The following is an 18,538-nucleotide window of genomic DNA, read 5'->3' on the forward strand; positions in this document are numbered from 1 at the left end:
GAGGAGGGGAGGGAGGACACCATGGGCGAGGAGGGGAGGAAGGAGGCGTGGGAGGAAGTATTCCGGAGGGAGATAATGAATTTCGAATTGTTTGGGATTGGGAGGTGGGGGTGAGCGAGGTTATATAGGGCGTGTTTGGGATCGCGTTTCTTGCGGCGGCGGTGAAAACAACTCCCACGGTGCGATGATTCATTTCCCCGCACATGGCATCGGAACTGTACAAATGAACTAGCATCTGCGTTTTCGGCACCGCGGCCCTCGCGTCGCGATACATGTACCGCACCGCGCGGTGGGTAACCGCGGTCCCAAACACGCCCATAGAGGCGGCCGAGGCGGCGGCCGGCGTGGGCGCTCGCCGCCACGCGGGCGCTCTCTATCTCTCGTGTCTCCAATCAGAAATTTGGTGTTACTGCAAATGTTATAGTGATTTTGTCCTATGAAACAAAGCGTGTATCCACCTCTATTTTATGACACCGTTAAATGGACTGAATGACCAAAACGAAAGAAAACAAAACATACCCCGTTAAGGTCTTTTTGCATGCATATGTATTCACCTCAATCTACGTGGGTTAGAGTAGAATGAAATAAAACTTAGTTTAATTCCACTTCAATCAACTTCAACTCACGTGGATTGGGACGAATACATACCCATCCAAACAAAACCTAAGGCGGCGTTTGGATGATTGGAGGAACGGGGGAAAGGTTATGGACTGGGAAATATAAGACCAGGAAATAAAGGTCGGAAGGAAAATCCATTGTTTGGATGAGATTGGGTATGGGTTTGGGTTTAGAAGTGGGACCCATGTCTTTTTTCAATTAAAAAATTGCAAACCATGGCCTGTCACCTGTGAGGCCGTGATCCCATCCCGACTCCTAAGGGCGCGTTTGTACCTGGCCGGCCTGGCCAGCTCAACTGGCCCAGGCCTGGGCAGGCCTGCCTTAAGTGGTGCAATAGCTCTTATTTGCGTCTATGTACCCAGTGAGCCCGGCTCAGGCGAAGCTGTGTTTGTCATCGAAGAGGCAGCCGGGCTGAGAGGCTAACCGCCACCAACCACCGCCGTCCGAAATCGCCCGCGAGCGCCGCGCGCAGCCGAGCTCGCCAGAAACGAACCCTAACGGCGTTTCTCTAGGGCCAGGCGGCGGCGGCGTATTTGACTCCTGGGAGCCGGGCTCACTCGCGGCCAAGGCCGCAAACACGGGAGCCTGCAGCCCACGAGCGCAAGGCCGGCCTGGGCCACCCTCGCAAACGCACCCTAAATCTCCCCAGGCTCCCACCCGCCGCCGCCATTCACGCTCGCAAGAGCTGCCGCTGCCGCTCGTGCTCCAGGCTACGAGCCCACTGCCGCCCGCGAGCTCCTCGTCCTAGGACCCATCTGCCATCTGCCGTCGCCGTCCAAGCCCCTCTCCAAGCCGCCAGTCCGCGTAGCAGCAGTGGCTTGCGCAATCCACCTGCCTGCTCCGCCTGGCTTGCGCCACCGCCAAATTGAGCAGCTCTCCCACAGCCAAGGCGCACTTCGGCGGCTGTGTCTCCGGCGACCATTGCGCCTCCAGCGTCCCGATCGAGCGACAGCGAGGCTTCGGTGGCCGGCCGCCGGCGCGCAAGCAAGGCGACGACCTCCAAGGCCCGCATGCGAGCGAGGCGAGCGTGGCTCAGACCGCCCACGCATGGGAGACAAGCGCTGGGAGGGTGGATCCGGTCTCCCGCGCGCGTGGGGGGACGAGCGCTGCGACGAAGACGCCGGCCGGTAGCGAGGCGAGGGTGCCTGCGGAGCTGGTAACCCACTCGTAAGTCGTAACCCACCCCTCCTGATTGATTGGATAGCATATCCCTTACCCTATCCTTCTCTATTTCCCTATCCCTAAAACCAAACGTTGAATAAGATATCCAGCACCCCTCGTTTCCCTATCCCACCCCATATTTCCTGATATCCAAACGCCACCTAAATGGACTGACCGCATGACCAAAACGAAAGGCAGTGCGGGAGGCCCCGGCGGCCCCCTGGCCTCCCTTCCGCTCCCTCATGGCCCGCTTCCTCGTCGCCCCCGCCATCCGCGTGCTCAACTCGTCACGGTCCACGACGCCACTCCTCTCCTCCGTCTCTGCAGGCCGCTTCCCTCACGCCCCTTGTGCTCCTGCAGTGCCCGGTGCGGGTAAGTCCCCCTGATGGCCTGATCCTGTCTCAAGCCCAATGTCGCCCTACGGTTGCTTTGCGGTGCTCCTGCTGTTGCAGCGGGCTGGAGCGCCACTGATTTCCGATTTTTGCTGCAGCAATCGTGCCAATCTTGCCAGTGTCATTGTTCCACACCAGTAAACTCAACTGTTCAATTACAGTGTGCGTCGTTAGCTCTTCTAGAGAGGACAAGGATAAATTGTGATACCTGCTACGAGGAGGATACACTAACCGTTGTCAGATACATCACACAATACATCCCGCAACTTTCTAGTTCTGAATTTGTGCTTGGAGGGACACACGATAGCGCTGCCATTTCTGAATGTGCGGTTCATATTTGCATTTTTAATGGTTACTGTAAATACTAGTGAAGTTGGTGGGTGTTCAACCATTCATAGAGCCAGAACCTTAATGATATATGTGTGATGTTATTAATTTTGGATTTATATAGATTTTTAGCTGAAATGTTATCGATGTTTTTTCTTTCTAAAATATGATTGATTTTGCCATGATTGGATTGTCTAATCCATACCCAAATTTTCAAACCGTTGATCTAAAAGTACACACAAAGACCGAAATAAAACAGGGACAAAATCACATTGGCAAACTTGTACTTTTGCCCAAAACTTAACACTGTGAAGAGGACTTCACATAATAGGGACAAACTCTTTCTTCACTTTGAAAACACAGGGGTAAAATCCAAAAGTTAAAAAGGGGGTAAAATCACCATTACGCTACAAAATGGGGGCATATACTCTTAAGCCTCATTCTAATGAAATTTAATCTAAAATATAAAGGAGTGAAGTAATTGAATAAATATAACTTGTCTTCTTCTACTCACACCTAAGTTTTCCTCACTTAGATTTTACACTAGGTAGCGTGCCCGTGCGTTGCTACGGAATAACTAACAATTTGTACTAAAAACACACGGATCGCACGATAAGATAACAATACTGTAAAAATTAAATATCAACATTAAAGTGACAGTTAATCCAAAAAGCAAAGTTTGTGAAATTAACAGTCACGGAGAGCGCGACATCACTGGCTTACAAACTATACTTTATAGACATTTCCGTGATACGCCTAAGATAATGTTTTATGTCGGCAGAAAGAAATATCTGATATCCATTTCTTTCGTGCGCCAATAAATCCACGAATAAGTTCTGTCGCATCTCCATACCATCCTGTATACATGCTCTACTATATATGTCAATATTAGTGTATGTCGTATGGGTAATACTACGTCTCTTGAAAAATCTTCCACAAAAACTTAAAATAAAGTGTTATACTCACCGTATAAATATGTGTGGCTTTTGGTCTATTTCACGTAGACATATACTGTAGAATAAGATATCCAATTAAGTGTCTGTGGCAAGATTCACGATCAGCGATATATAGAAATAATTAAATCGTAGGTATTATTATTGCAAGCCATAGTGACTATGAGTTAGTTACCCATCTATGTCATCGGTAATGTTTTCTTCCCATCTGAATTTTTATTTGAAGACATCCTCATTCTATCCAGAAATATGTACATTCACTGCGTCCGTGTACTGCAAGGTAAATCCAAGAGTGTACCTGGCATACATCAACGCTGGTGTGTCTTTTCGGGCTATTAGTGCTCTTTCGGGCCTGTCTCCTCCAATATGAAATCTATTTGTTTCCGCAATCCACCTCGCTATTTGTTCATTGAAGAATGAATCAATCAGCATTTCTAAAATATAAAATGTTTACAAATAGTTGTGTTAGGAAATACCCACAATTTTATTGAGGTCAGCACATCTAAACATCTCGCCCAAAGAGTCTAGCACCTGGACCTCACGTTTTTCAGCGTTTATAGCAGCAAGGTACCAATATGTATTTGTAACATTTATTGAAAGGAACACCTATCAAATCAAACAATAAACATTTTGCCAGACATAAAAAATTGATAATGAAAGACCAATAGGCCGTTTTAAAAAATTGCTACCATGTCATGGTTCAAGTAAGCTAGCATCCTTTGAACTAAAACAAGACGTTGTGAAGTGCCACGATTAGGGTAATTAGCTTCAATGGGATCATCCTTTTCTCCATCCCGCTTCATGATTGCAACTAAGCACGTAGTTTCAGGATAGACTGTACCTCATGGCCTCTTTTTTAAACCCTCATGGGCCTTCAGCTATTTAATATAAGCATCTATGACCACCTCATGGATTCCTCCCGCTCTAGCGCTACGTGGCTCCTCACGACGCGCCCCCGCTCTAGCCAATGTTGCTGAGCAAATAGCTGTGTTACAATAAGCAATAAATGTTTATTTGATTGTGTTTTATGCATTCGCAATAGAAGAACAAGAAACAAAGAGAGCATTAAGAACAAAATAAAAAAATTGTAAGCGTCTTTGCAGCCTGTCTTCCCTTCCCCAATGCAGCACCGAAATATTTCTGTTCAAGTTTGTAAAGTCAATAAACATTATGTATTTCAAATTCACAAGACTCCTAAAGTGCAATGCTACTTAAAAACAATGCCATCCATACTGAAAATGAGCGCGCAACTGATAGAAAACCAAATTCATATAAAAACTAACACAAAGAGCCTATGCACTCATTGTTACAACTATGAAATACAGTAACTTACATAGGAAACTCCTGAGGGTTCTATCATAATCTCCAACAATAACACCACAACCAAAAGGCCTGGTACAACAGAAACGGAGTTAGGGTTGACTACAGTAATTATGGACCACTACTGCTGAATATATTACCTAAGCCACCGGTACAGTATGCAAAGGTGAACATAACTTGCCACACGATCTGTCTAAATGATCTTGCATAACATGGATCTGCCAATACCTAAATCTTCCTCACGCTACGTCAAACCAAATTGGATTGATATCTTGATTTACAAGACCAAACGCTGCACAACACATATACAACAAATCAAATATTTGATTTCTCCCGTAGGCGGTACTAAGGATTTTGCCCTTTGGCATTTCATGACTGACTTTCTCACCGTAGCTTGTAGCTCTGTTGCTCCAATCAAGAACAATTGTTTTGAACATTATATGAAGACATTTGCCCACTGAAGTCACAACCTAAATTGAATAAGATTAAAAAATATTGTGTACAACCTAAATTAAAAAATATATTATAGTGATTAGTTAATAACTTGACTTGTAGTACTAAATATTGTATGAAACAAAAAACAATTACAGCTACAAAATACATTTATTTTTGCAAAGGTTGAGTAATCAGTTTTGCTGTGTTTTTTATGCAGTCATATGACATGGAAATTCGCATCAATTCATATTAACCGACCTACTTTCTGATCAGAGCTCAGACCTTTCATTCATATCACGATCAATAGAGGTATTTTGACCACAATTGAACAGAACCTGAGCCAAAGCATCAAGACATTAATAACTATTAAGTTGAAGGTTCAATGCTGACTTTTATCCTCTCATCGCTGCTAAATACATCAAGCTGGATCAGCAATTCCAACATTGTCCTTTGCACTTCTCTATCGCCGCTAACTTCACTGTAGAATGAAAAAATACAAATTAATTAACTGCAGACAAATAATATATATCCTAATCTGATGCTAATAATCATCCTATATAATATCAATTACCACCCAGCATGGAGATACTAAATATGTCTAAAGGAATACATCACCAAAAATAAAAGAGTGAGTTTGCAGTGTAGAATCACACTGCATGAATTTTGTAAATTGCAAGTTGTTTATCAGGCCAACTGAAAAAAGTGAAATGCTAAAATGATTAGTTTTAGGAGCCCTAGCATTTGTATGATATTTTAGTATATTTCAAATTAAAATAATGGGATGATACAAATATTGATTTCATAAATTTAATTACCTATCGGGACAAGTTGTGGACAGCCAGTTTTCATAACTGTGGCATTAGTTTGTGGTGGTCCATACAAAAGAACGCCTTTGGGGGATGAATACCCAATTTCAGAAATCAATCTTTGTGTGTCATTGGCAACACTATTGCTTCCATAAGCTCTTGAATCCGTGTCACAACAGAACATCATTTTACTGCTTGCAATATATAAACTCAACCATAGTGTCGCTTTAACAGTCTATGCATCAATTAATGGGAACGGGGATCCCGATCTTCCGTCAGGTAGTGATAACTATCGTTGTGGCGGAGAATGACACACCGATCCGCTTCAGATCGAAAGATCGAACCCTGCAATCTTAGCACCATAACTCCTCTGGTTATCAACTGAGACACGGATCTGGTTGACCTCACCAAGAAGGCTAATCCCTGCCTGCGCAACGAAGAACACAAGCAAGAACAAGAAAGAAAGCAACCAAATTACAGATAATTGATTAATCTCACGAAGTTGGGGTCTCACAAACCGATGAACGGCGAAACTGTTCTTGCCAGATTAATCTAAGCAAAACCCCAAAACCTAATGATGGCGGCGGTGCATGATTATAAAGGTCTTAGGGTCATCGCCTGCCCTGGACACGCCCCCTAATGGGCCCAAACACGATACACGGTCCAACGGGTCAAAAGACGGTGTCGTAGCACCTGACAGATTCTAGACGCTGACTTGTTTCGACGATTCCTATTGATTCTGAAGGCCTTTTGACGTGAGACCACTTGGATTAGCTTCCTTATCAAATTAGCTTTCCAACCATATGTGGATCGTTGAAAACGGAGTCCGGATGTGTCCTGGGTGACCAGTTTAAGGCAGACTGGTCCTGGACGCCGAGGCAGACTCGAACTTAAGTTGCTTTGGGCCTCCACCTCGGGGACTCGAACCGAATTAGCCTCGGGCCTCCTTCTTGACTTGGACACCCTTGCTGGCCTCCTACCCCTCCATACCATGCGTCAAACATGATCATATGCATGGGTGTCATGTCCTCATCATCAATTGTACAAAACAAATTATATGTTTCCCAAGTCCTCCACTGTCATTGTATTCCTCAGTAGGTTTCTCAGCTACTTCCAATGCCATGACCCGTGAGTCATACTCTTAAGGCAATGTGTAAAGTATCAAGTAGTTGTCTTTGTTAACCCAAGAATTTAAAAATGAATATGAGTTCTTCATAACTAACAAAATCAACCAACTACAAATGGCATGTGGAAGTAAACATATGCATTGTTGAATTACAATACGTGAAATGTAGAACAAAAATGTATTCCGACTCTAACAATTAGGGATCAGGATACCATGATTTTTTATAAAAAAAGCATAGAGCTTCAGTTTAGGTAATTTCTGAAATTGAAAAGGCACAAAATGAAAACACTATTCACAATAACTGAATCTCTGAAATTGAAAACACTAAAAATGAATGAAGCTCGACACTCATATATTGAGAGATTCACTTGAGGACCGAAGGATATTAAATCGGTGACTAATCGTACACTAAGCACAAATTGAAAATACAACCACCCATGCCTCACCTTCTAATGTGTCAAAGAGGAAGCAGAAGCGCTCCTGTTTGTCCCGGGTGGCGGAGTGAGACGTCGGCGACGACGGCCGTCCCCGTGAGCACATAGATCCTGATGCTGCGGCGGCGCGCGCTCCGCCGCTGTGTATCTCGAGCATGTGCGGCCGCATGGGCGCCGCAGGATCCATGTCCCGCATGACCACCGGCGGTGGCTTGGGCTTGTTCTTGTACCCCGACGACCGGCCTTGACGACGCTCGCCGCCGGCCCGTCGACTCCTACTGCCTCGTCTGTCACAGTGAGGGAAGGCCACCGCTGCCATCGTCGGGGTGGGGGAGGACCACCATGGCCGCGCGTCGGGGTGGGGGAAGGTCGCGTGGTTGGGGGCGCTGCCCTATCCATGGGGTGGGGGAAGGGCATGCCATGGAATGGCGACACGGCGAGCTGAGGGCGACGATGGGGGCGAGGCGGATGCGGACGACTGTGGCCGGCCGCGCGTGGAGCGAGGGCGCGAGCGAGGATAAGGGCGCCCGCGCGATGGCGATGATGGCCGTGCGATATCGGTGGTATCGCGAAACTGCCGCTGGGCGGACGAATCACGGGAGCGAGGTTTCCTTTTGAGCTCTTTCCTTTTGTCACGAGGGGACGGGCGTACGAGCGTCGACTCGTGGGATCGCACGGACAGGACTATGGACCCACGTTGGAATATCGCATCAAAAAGTATCCACACTTTGTTCTTTTTAGTTATGAAAGATTTAACAATTGCTACCAAAGAGCAACTCCAAGAGCCTATCTAAAAAGATTTGCCAAATTATATGATTTAGTCATGATCTAAAATAGAAAACTCACTGAAAAAGTGAAATACTCAACAGCTATCTAACCGCCTATTCGCTTGGTCGTAAACGATCGTGGATTATAAGCCAGAACAGTATTTTTCTCTCACACCAAACTAGCCAACAGAAATAATCCACGATCGTTTCAGCCGAAACGAACAGGCTGTGAATTTTTTGTTTTCTATAATTAAAACTGCCATGTCATCTCGTTTTCTTCAATATCGGATTGGTAGCGTTGCCGTCTACAGTCAGGTTTCGTCTAGTTCCACAGCACTGAGTCTCGTCAAAATCCATCGCATGGCGCCCATCGGCAGCTAGAGTCCGTCGCTGGTCACCGAGGCCACGTCCTGACCACCCGTGGTCACCTGGCAGGGACGAAGCGTTTGCGCTTTGGACCAGCTTGGGGCCTGGAGCCGGCCGTTGGCCAAGGCAGGCAAGGACGGGCAGCCCCATCTGTTCCTGTATCGACAGGTCGTGTCGTGTGGCGTTGCACGTCGAGAGAGGACGCGCTGAGGGCAGGCGCTCAGGCGAAAAGAAGGCGTGGGAGAGGATGATGCATATGCCAAGCGATTTGGCGAGCCAGCGGCGTCGTCTATCTTTGGCAAACGAGATTTACGGAATAGCTCCTGGGTATTTTTATAAAACAAGATAGATAATCTATGGAGGTTAGATCGTCCGAGGCCGCACATAGGCCAAAACATGCAGTAGAAGGAGGCGGTCAAGTCTGCCCATACAAGAATAGTCATAAACCCAGTGCCATGTGCAATTCCTAATAGATTTAAAGGGAACTCAGTAACATAATAGGGGGTGTTTGGTTCCTACAGGAAAATTTTAGTCCCTGTCCCATCGGATGTTTGACACATGCATGAAGTATTAAATATAGACGAAAAAAATAACTAATTGCACAGATTGTGGCTAATTTGCGAGACGAATTTTTTAAGCCTAATTAGTCCATGATTTGACAATGTGGTGCTACAGTAAATATATGCTAATGGTGGATTAATTAGGCTTAATAAATTCGTCTCATAAATTAGTCTCCATCTATATAATTAGTTTTATAATTAACTCATATTTAATTCTCCTAAATAGCATCCGAACGTCCGATGTGACATGGACTAAAATTTAGTCCATGGAACCAAACACCCCCTAATATAAGTAGCAGAAGGATAATAAATCCATTATATTGTCGCCTTGGTAATCTCTACCACTATTTAATGCACCGCTTGTGAACTTAAGCCACCCCAACATCACAGTTATGAACTCAGCTAAGTACACCAAAATAATTACACCAACTAACCTTTCAAATAAAAGGACAAGATTTATTCTGGACTCTTCTTTCTCTTGCTCACTCACATTCAACGGACGAGATTGCTAGAACCAAACCTCACCCTCATCCCGTCCCACCCTCATCCCGCACCCACCCCCGCAGCGCGCAACGCTTGGCCAGGGTTCGATTGCATCCCCGCGCACCTTCTCCCCATTTTCTTCTCCTGGAAAAAACAAACAGAAATGCTATACAACACACATGTGTTTTAGCAAAAAAACACATTGATTTTTTTTATCTCTCTCCCTCTCTCTTTCTCACCGGTGACCACCGGCACCAGCGACGGCGACCGGCGAGCTCGCCTCGGCGCCCGCGGCGGCGGCGACGGCGGATCTGTGATTTATCCTTCCATAAAAAAAAATTATGATATGTAATCTGTGGAGGCTGGAGGTAGAAGAAGGATAGAGACTGTTGGCCTATAGTAAAAAAATTGATGCGTTCTGCATAACACACATGGTTGTGAGTGGGCTGCAGACGACGCAGGAGTAGGGCACGGAAGGGGCGACGACCCTCCCGGCGCTCGGCACGACCGAGAGCGCGGCGGTCGGCGACTCAAAACCCCCATGCGCGACTCCTCCTCTCCCGCCCCATCCCCGGCGACGGAAAGATCCGCTAGGACGAGTGGCGACGACCACCAACGCCTCCGCCGTCGGAAGCAGCTATGTCACCCCTTCCGCGCCCCCGTCGAGGGGCTCTAGCCAGATCCAGGGGCTCGCCCCGCTCGCGCTCGAAGCTGGGACGGGGAGCGCGGTGTGGGGGGCAGATCCAGGGCCTCGCCCCGCTCGCGCTCGACGCCGGGACAGGCAGCGCAGTGTGGGGGATCGGAGCGCGGTGGTCGCCATCCCCGCCGCCGCGGCCGCCATCCTCGCCATCCCCGCCGCCGCGGCCGCCATCCTCGCCATCCCCGCCGTCGCGGCCCCATCCCTGCTGCGCGCTCGTCAGGGTCGCCGTACCCCCGAGCCCCCATCCCTGCTGCGTGGCTGTCCGGGACGCTGTCCCCGCTGCGCGTTCGTCGGGATCGATGTAACCCCGAGCCACCATAATTGTCGTCACCACCCCCGTCGTCCCTGCCTCCACCGCCCACGAGCTCAAACAGGAGCAACCCAAGCAGGTTAGGGTTCGAGCCCTTTGCGACCATGTTCCGAAGCTGCCAGGGGCGCGGCCAGGCTCGCGGCCTCCAGGCAGGGGCGCGCGGCCAGGCCCGAGGCCTCCAGGCGGGGTGGGGGCCTCCAGGCTAGGTTGGGGCACGGCCAGGCACACCGGCCTCGCCTCCGACGACGGCAGCAAGCTCAAGATGCTGCTACTCAACTGAGGTTATCCACGCTATTTGCCCTCTTCCTTTCCTGGGACGGAAGCCTGCTCAACTGCCGTATGACCATCGTATCATTTTCTTGCTATTTCTTCTTATTAGCTTGGTAATCTCTCCTGGTTTGCAATCTAATTCACTGGTGTTGAGAACGGATGGGTTGCTTTAGGTTTTAGTAGGTTCTGAGATGTGGTGGGCACCATTTGTGTTTACTCGCCCACATGTCGTTTGATGAAATGTCTCACCTAATAAACAAATAAACAAGTGAGCCTTGTATCTTGGTTTATAGGCCTATCTTACTTTTCTACGGCCCTTAGTACGCACGGTGGCCTAAAAAAAAATTAACAAGTGTCAAGTGTGTGCAATCACACCACTTGATCAACAAAATACAGTAAGAAAATCATATCACAAAAGGGGCGTTGTCCTTTGCTCGTAGCTGGGCAACATGTTGTTTTCTGACAGTTTAAATCATTTGATTTTTAATTTTCTATCCTATTTTTAACAGGAATTAGAGGTATAGTCTCAGATCAGAGGATGATTATCTGCTTTACTGGTAGCAAATATATGGATGCAATGTTATCTCACGTTGTAGGCAAAGGACAAGGCTTGTTTCTTTTGGGGTGCTTCAGTGCTTTTCTACACTTCTGATAATCTGAATATCTGGTCTGTACTACTGCTACTGGCTGATTTAATGTTGTTGTTATGTTATCGATTTGGAGCACATTGTTTCTTATTATTTGCTACGGCCATGACCTCCCACTTCTGCTCAAAATGACATTGGAGATGTCATGAGTCCAGATTTTTTTGTAACCTTTGCATTCTTATATGATAATGTTGTTTGCAGGAGGAAGCTGCCGCGGCCCCTGAGTTTGCCGCAATCACTGATTACCAAGGAGCTGATCAGTGGGGTGGTGACCAGTGGACCTCTGATGTTGCTGTGCCGCCTGTTGCTCCTACTGGTGCTGATTGGGGTGTTGCTCCTGGTATATACTGTTACCTGCTCATTTTAGAATTTCCTCATCTTCTTGCTTGCTCCTATTGGTTGGGACCAAGCAACCCAGCCGACTGCCCAAGGCTGGGAGTAGGCATAGTCCATTCTGAGACTTGTCTTCTGCGGCTTAAGTTTCAGTATTTTTTCTGAAGTATGAACGTCCAAAATCTGATGGCATCTTCTATAGCTATGCTTTGCTTTGAACACTTATGTTTGAGGGCTTTCTAGCTGAACCTGTTGTCCAACATTGCCGCTATGATGGAGAGAGCTGCACTGCCAACGTATTTTTTTGTTACACTTTCCAACTTCCACTGTCATTACAATTTCCAGATCGCCAATGTTCTACCTTCCAACAGAAATCAGCATTGAGTGTGCTGAATTAATTAAGGATTGATGCTCTGTTATCTAGCTAATTAGTTATACCATCAGCAATGTATGACCCAAATAATGTTCTGTATGGGTGACAGCATGTTATATCTGAGATACACAGTATTTTGTAGCAATTCCGATCCTTAGATTATTATGCAACCAAGACAATATTTGTTCATTATTCCTTCTAATATATGATTTGTAACAATTCTGATCCTTACATTATTATTTGTTTATTAAAGTCAAATTATTAGGTGGTCTGTCATGGGGGATAGACGACCAACCCGCCCTGCATTTAGCGACATATCAAACATCATTGGACGGGGTATGTTAGCTGCCATGGTTTCTGGTCAGTTTCTCAGATTTTTTTGCGAAACTGTGACACATTATATACGTGATGGTGAACCTGCAGATGAAGAGAGAGAAAAGAGGGAAGAAAGGAATAGAAAACAACGTGAATACCGCACACGGAAAAGGGCCGAGGAAACCACCGAACAAAGAGAAGAGCGGAATAGAAAGCAACGTGAATACTGTGCAAGGAAAAAAACACCGGCAATACTAACGACTCGTCGACTCCTGATCATGGTATCCGCAATCTGATCATGTATACTATTCTTCTTTGTTTATGCATCGAAATGAGTAACACGCTTAATTTTTATACACCCAGAACCATGTGATGTAGAACCTATATCCGGTTGCACAGATGTTAAAATGACAGAAGCAGTATATTCCACCTTGGCGCCATCTCGGTGGGGTACGTGGTCGCTGTCGATGCAATTGATTATTCTATAGGATGACCTATTAGGTTTGTTTCAGAGAAACAATCTCTGTCATTTCTTAAATTAGATGGCTGCAGCAGGCTATGGTGGCGTCAGTATTAGTTCTGCAAAGTTGAGTAAGTCTTAGCTTCTCAGTTCTAGCTCTAAGCGAATGCAAATTGTAAAGATTGAAAATTGGATAAATGGTGGCAACAAAGTTGAAGATGAGGTCCAGGGCTATCTTCATGAATTAAATGCTGCAGTACAAAAAGATGTGAACAGTTTCTTCGAAAAAGTAAGAAAGCAACGAGAAGCGAGGGAGAACCCGGACAAACCGTACTTCTACCTACCTCCAGATCTTCTAAGAAAGAAGGTGGACCAGAAAAAACGGGGATCTCAAAAGACCCTGCCAAAATCGGACTACGACCGCTCTCTCATCAAGTCATTTGAGGCGGCGCAGAAAAAGACCAGAGCAGGGAAAGGTGTTGCACAACTCGGACAACAATCGCAACAATCAGTCTCCCCTTTTGTCATTTGTAATGAATTGGTTCAAACTTAGACTTACTGGACGTCGATTTTGATGATCTGGTTCGGTTTTACGAGGATACTGGTTTGGACCTTGCCCAAGTGCTCACTGAAGGACCATCTGCTTTGAAAGTGGATCCTTAGAAGAAATTTGAATATGGAAAGAGTCTATACAATCCTGAGGCCTTAGGTGAACTGAGTACGCAAATGTACCTGCTAAAGAAATGGTACATGGCGGCATATGAACGGGGAGAGATGACATTTGTTTCTGTCAGAGTTAGAAACCAACATTACTTCCGTGGCGATGATGTTATATATGTCGAGTTTTTAGAATTACACCAACTATGCCATCTGGACTCTCTCGACAAAAGTCTCATTAGCTGCTATTGTCTGTAAGTGTGATTATTTTCTACTATTAAAGTATATATATATAAAGCTACATGTATATATATATAAATTATATATCCTCACACTATATTTTTATATATGCAGATATGAGATGATAGAACTCAGAAAGAGAAAGGATAGTGATGTTGGTTTCGTTGATTCAAATGTCGTATTCAAACACCCTAATCCCCCACCTGAATGGAAAGCTGAACTCGAGAAAAATCTCATGAGGTTCTTAGTGAACCAACAAAACAAGGACATACTCTTCACCTACAACTTCAAGTGAGTGTTAAATAATTAATGTCGATTATATGGACATTTGTTCAATTATTTGTTTACTAGCTAAGCTATCTCCCATATATATATATATATATATATATATATATATATATATATATATATATATGTTGACTCTAGTTAATGTCGATCATATTTGTGTATAAAAATATATGCAGCAATCACTGGATATTGATGGTCATCGATATGGCCAATAGTCGGTTGAGCATCTTAGACTCGTTAAGAAAAGAGCAAATGGAGTACCAAGACATGATAGATATTATCTAAGGGTAATTTGGTTTCTCTAGCAACTATATATACCCCGATCTCTTAAATGCAACAATTATTAAAGGTCAAATTAATTTTTTATTTTATTAGACGCGGTGTTTGGAAAAGTTTCATTGAGGAACACCACATGAAATATTACAAAGCGCCACTGGATGTAATCGTACATAAAGTAAGTACTAGCTACATTTATATATATATATATATATAATTCAATTAACACCATGCATGCTTTCAATTCACCAGATCTTTTTTCTCGTAAAAGTGGGTTCAGAGGCAAGAACAGGGGATCAATTACTGTGGATACTATGTTTGCAAGTTCATCATGCTTTCATATATTCATAATTTTTTTATTGCTCATATATATAAGTAATCATGTGACCAACACACACACACACACACACACACATATATATATATATATATATATATATATATATATATATATATATATATATATATATATATATAAAATACATGCCATGGAGATAATAAGCCATGGAGATAATACCGCATGCCTATCCTTTGATTTGATGTTTGCAACATCAATCATTCGGGCGTGGAAGACCATACTAAAGAATATCCAGAAAGATACAGTCACACTACTGTGACACACTACTGTAGCCAGGACAATCATTCTCCATCCAGCTGTCCAGGCAACAGTAAAGGATGATAATTGAAGACTTCGCGACGAAGGCACCTCAGACGAAGACTTAGCCTCGAAGGCTCCTTCACAAGATGAGGCTCGCTCCTTCAGACGATAAGAATGAAGGACACTTCCTTCACGCTATAAAGAGGGACGCCGGGCGCATTCATTGATCATCGAATGCTCAAGTCGAAGAAGACACACACCGAAGCCTCAGACACCCACTCTCATCCACCACACACTCCACTCACTCTCCACTCACCCATACTCCATGAAGACATGATCTCAGAAGCTCTCTGAGAATCATCCACCACGAATAGTAATCCTCCACCACCGTTGTATTACTCCACCATTAGCTATAAATTAGAATAAGGGAGGTCCCCGTGTTCCTCCTGAGCTTGTAAGGTAATCCCTCAGGTTTGTGCTAAGTGCTTGGGGTTTCCCGAAAGGGAAAGCCGTATGTAAGCTTGCTCTGTGGAAATGAATTAAGCTTTCCTGTTTTAATCCCTGCCTTCCTTTAAGCTCGTTCATATGGGGCGATGTCTCTATGCTAGGGACCCTAGAGGAGAAGCCTCTGCGTTTGTTGTTCTCGTGTTAGCCCTGGTAGCGGCGTTTGTAGAGAACCCTGTGTGCGCAGAGAAGTGTTCCCTTCGGGTGGAACTGTCTGGGGAGACGATAGAGCCTGATTCCTATGTGTTCGTGGCTGGGGATAGCGAGGGAGTAGACCGGGTTAGCCTGGTTCTGAAGCGAGCTAGTGATGCATACGGTGAGTACCGAGTAGAACTGTCACAAGCATAGTCGCACGACCGGCTGAAATATTGGTCTCGCCAGCCTGCAAAAGATCCTGAGAAATATTAGTCAGCATATCGCACGCATATTCAATAATCGCACTCATACTCACTAATCGCACGCATCCTGCATCCATAAAGAAATACGAAGTGCTCCAAATAGTCACGCGCATAGTGCTCGAATAGTGAAGAAGTCTAGTGCCTGAGTCACTCTCTGGTGAGTGCTCGAGCACTGTTCATATTTCGAATTTGAATAGTAGCGAGTAATTTGAATAGTGCCCTGAATTTGAATAGTGAACGCTGAATTTGAATAGTGCTGTGAATAGTAACTCGCGAACTTAAAATTTGAATTTCGAATCCGAGTCCGTTCCAGCGGTTTAGCGGTATCCCCTACGCAGTGACCATACCAAAGAATATCCAGAAGGATACAGTCACACTACTGTGACACACTACTGTAGCCAGGACAATTATTCTCAGTCCAGCTGTCCAGGCAACAGTAAAGGATGATAATTGAAGACGTCGGCCGCTTCCTTAAGCACGAAGGCTCCTCAATTAAAAAATTGAAGACTTAGCCTCGAAGGCTTCTTCAGAAGATAAGGCTCGCTCCTTCAGACGATAAGAATGAAGGACGCTCCCTCCATGCTATAAAGCAGGACGCCGGGCGCACTCATTCAGCATCGACGAAGACACGGATCAACAAGACCACCACCACCACACCAGAAGACATCAGAACACTAGACACTCCACTCTCCACTCCACTCCACTCACTCTCCACTTACCCATACTCCATGAAGACATGATCTCAGAAGCTCTCTGAGAATCATCCACCACGAATAGTAATACTCCACCACCGTTGTATTACTCCACCATTAGCTGTAAATTAGAATAAGGGAGGTCCCCGTGTTCCTCCTGAGCTTGTAAGGTAATCCCTCAGGTTTGTGCTAAGTGCTTGGGGTTTCCCGAAAGGGAAAGCCGTATGTAAGTTTGCTCTGTGGAAATGAATTAAGCTTTTCTGTTTTAATCCCTGCCTTCCTTTAAGCTCATTCATATGGGGCGATGTCTCTATGCTAGGGACCCTAGAGGAGAAGCCTCTGCGTTTGTTGTTCTCGTGTTAGCCCTGGTAGCGGCGTTTGTAGAGAACCCTGTGTGCGCAGAGAAGTGTTCCCTTCGGGTGGAACTGCCTGGGGAGACGATAGAGCCTGATTCCTATGTGTTCGTGGCTGGGGATAGCGAGGGAGTAGATCGGGTTAGCCTGGTTCTGAAGCGAGCTAGTGATGCATACGGTGAGTACCGAGTAGGACTGTCACAAGCATAGTCGCACGACCGGCTGAAATATTGGTCTCGCCAGCCTGCAAAAGATCCTGAGAAATATTAGTCAGCATACTCACTAATCGCACGCATATTCAATAATCGCACTCATACTCACTAATCGCACGCATCCTGCATCCATAAAGAAATACGAAGTGCTCCAAATAGTCACGCGCATAGTGCTCGAATAGTGAAGAAGTCTAGTGCCTGAGCCACTCTCTGGTGAGTGCTCGAGCACTGTTCATATTCCGAATTTAAATAGTAGCGAGTAATTTGAATAGTGCCCTGAATTTGAATAGTGAACGCTGAATTTGAATAGTGCTATGAATAGTAACTCGTGAACTTAAAATCTGAATTTCGAATCCGAGTCCGTTCCAGCGGTTTAGCGGTATCCCCCTACGCAGTGGTATCAGAGCCTGGTTATTATATTTTGAACTTAAGGGATTTACTATAATCTGTTGAAGATTGAAAAGTTGCATTACTTAAATTTAGAAGTGAATACATGAAAGACTGTAAACACTAAAGAGAATATAAATATAAGGTGCAGACTAAATAGTTCTGAAGAACATACTTGGCATACCTCGCACGGACAGATAAATTTAATAGTTGATTTGATACATAACTTTTACATATCTTGGGGAAAGAGGCAAGACGATCTAGAACTAAAATTTGATAGACTGCAAAAAGAACATAAGCACCTTGAAGAGCAATATTCAGCTACTAATAATAAATTAGAATTAGCTTTACAAAGGTTAGAAGAAAGTAAAGTTTCTCTAGGAAGAATAGTCAGAATAGTGATTATATTAAAAGATATAACTTCCTATATAAGAAGTCTGATAATATTAATATTGTTGAGCATAACAAAGAAATTGTGTTATCATCAGCAGGAATAGTTGAGTCCACTAGATCTTTAAATTCAGAAAGATGGAAGTATCTGAGAGTCCTCTCTAGAAGAGACAAGTCACTCCAGCTAGTAAATAAAGACATAAGACCTCTAAGTTTTAAAGATAAACTAAAAGGAGGATGTGAGGATATTGAAACCTTAGAAGAAGTAATAGACTTAGAAAGAGATCTTGAAAGATATCAGAAAGATACTTTGAGGAAAATAAGGCCTCAACAAATATATCAAATGGGTTGGTTTGAAAATAAAAATGGATTATATAGAATATCTAG

General features: G+C 44.9%; 1 long non-coding RNA gene across 8 annotated transcripts in view; it reads left to right on the forward strand.

Annotated features, from left to right (window-relative positions):
• Window positions 1-481: 481 nt before the first annotated feature.
• Window positions 482-18,538, forward strand: part of LOC136466739 (uncharacterized) — a 44,214-nt gene continuing 26,157 nt past the window's right edge. Inside the window, exons 1-9 of one of the 8 annotated variants that reach the window (XR_010761427.1) lie at window positions 482-1,785; window positions 11,538-12,015; window positions 12,635-12,717; window positions 12,805-12,977; window positions 13,060-14,067; window positions 14,168-14,344; window positions 14,518-14,628; window positions 14,717-14,795; window positions 14,870-15,058. This is a non-coding gene — a long non-coding RNA (uncharacterized lncRNA). Of the gene's footprint in view, window positions 1,786-1,851; window positions 2,152-9,162; window positions 12,016-12,634; window positions 12,718-12,804; window positions 12,978-13,059; window positions 14,068-14,167; window positions 14,345-14,517; window positions 14,629-14,716; window positions 14,796-14,869; window positions 15,059-18,538 lie in introns of those variants that run through there. The other 7 variants (XR_010761431.1, XR_010761426.1, XR_010761430.1 and 4 more) reach the window with 7 other exon arrangements.

This window comes from Miscanthus floridulus, chromosome 7, assembly GCF_019320115.1.
Source record: "Miscanthus floridulus cultivar M001 chromosome 7, ASM1932011v1, whole genome shotgun sequence".
Classification (NCBI taxonomy): Eukaryota; Viridiplantae; Streptophyta; class Magnoliopsida; order Poales; family Poaceae; genus Miscanthus; species Miscanthus floridulus.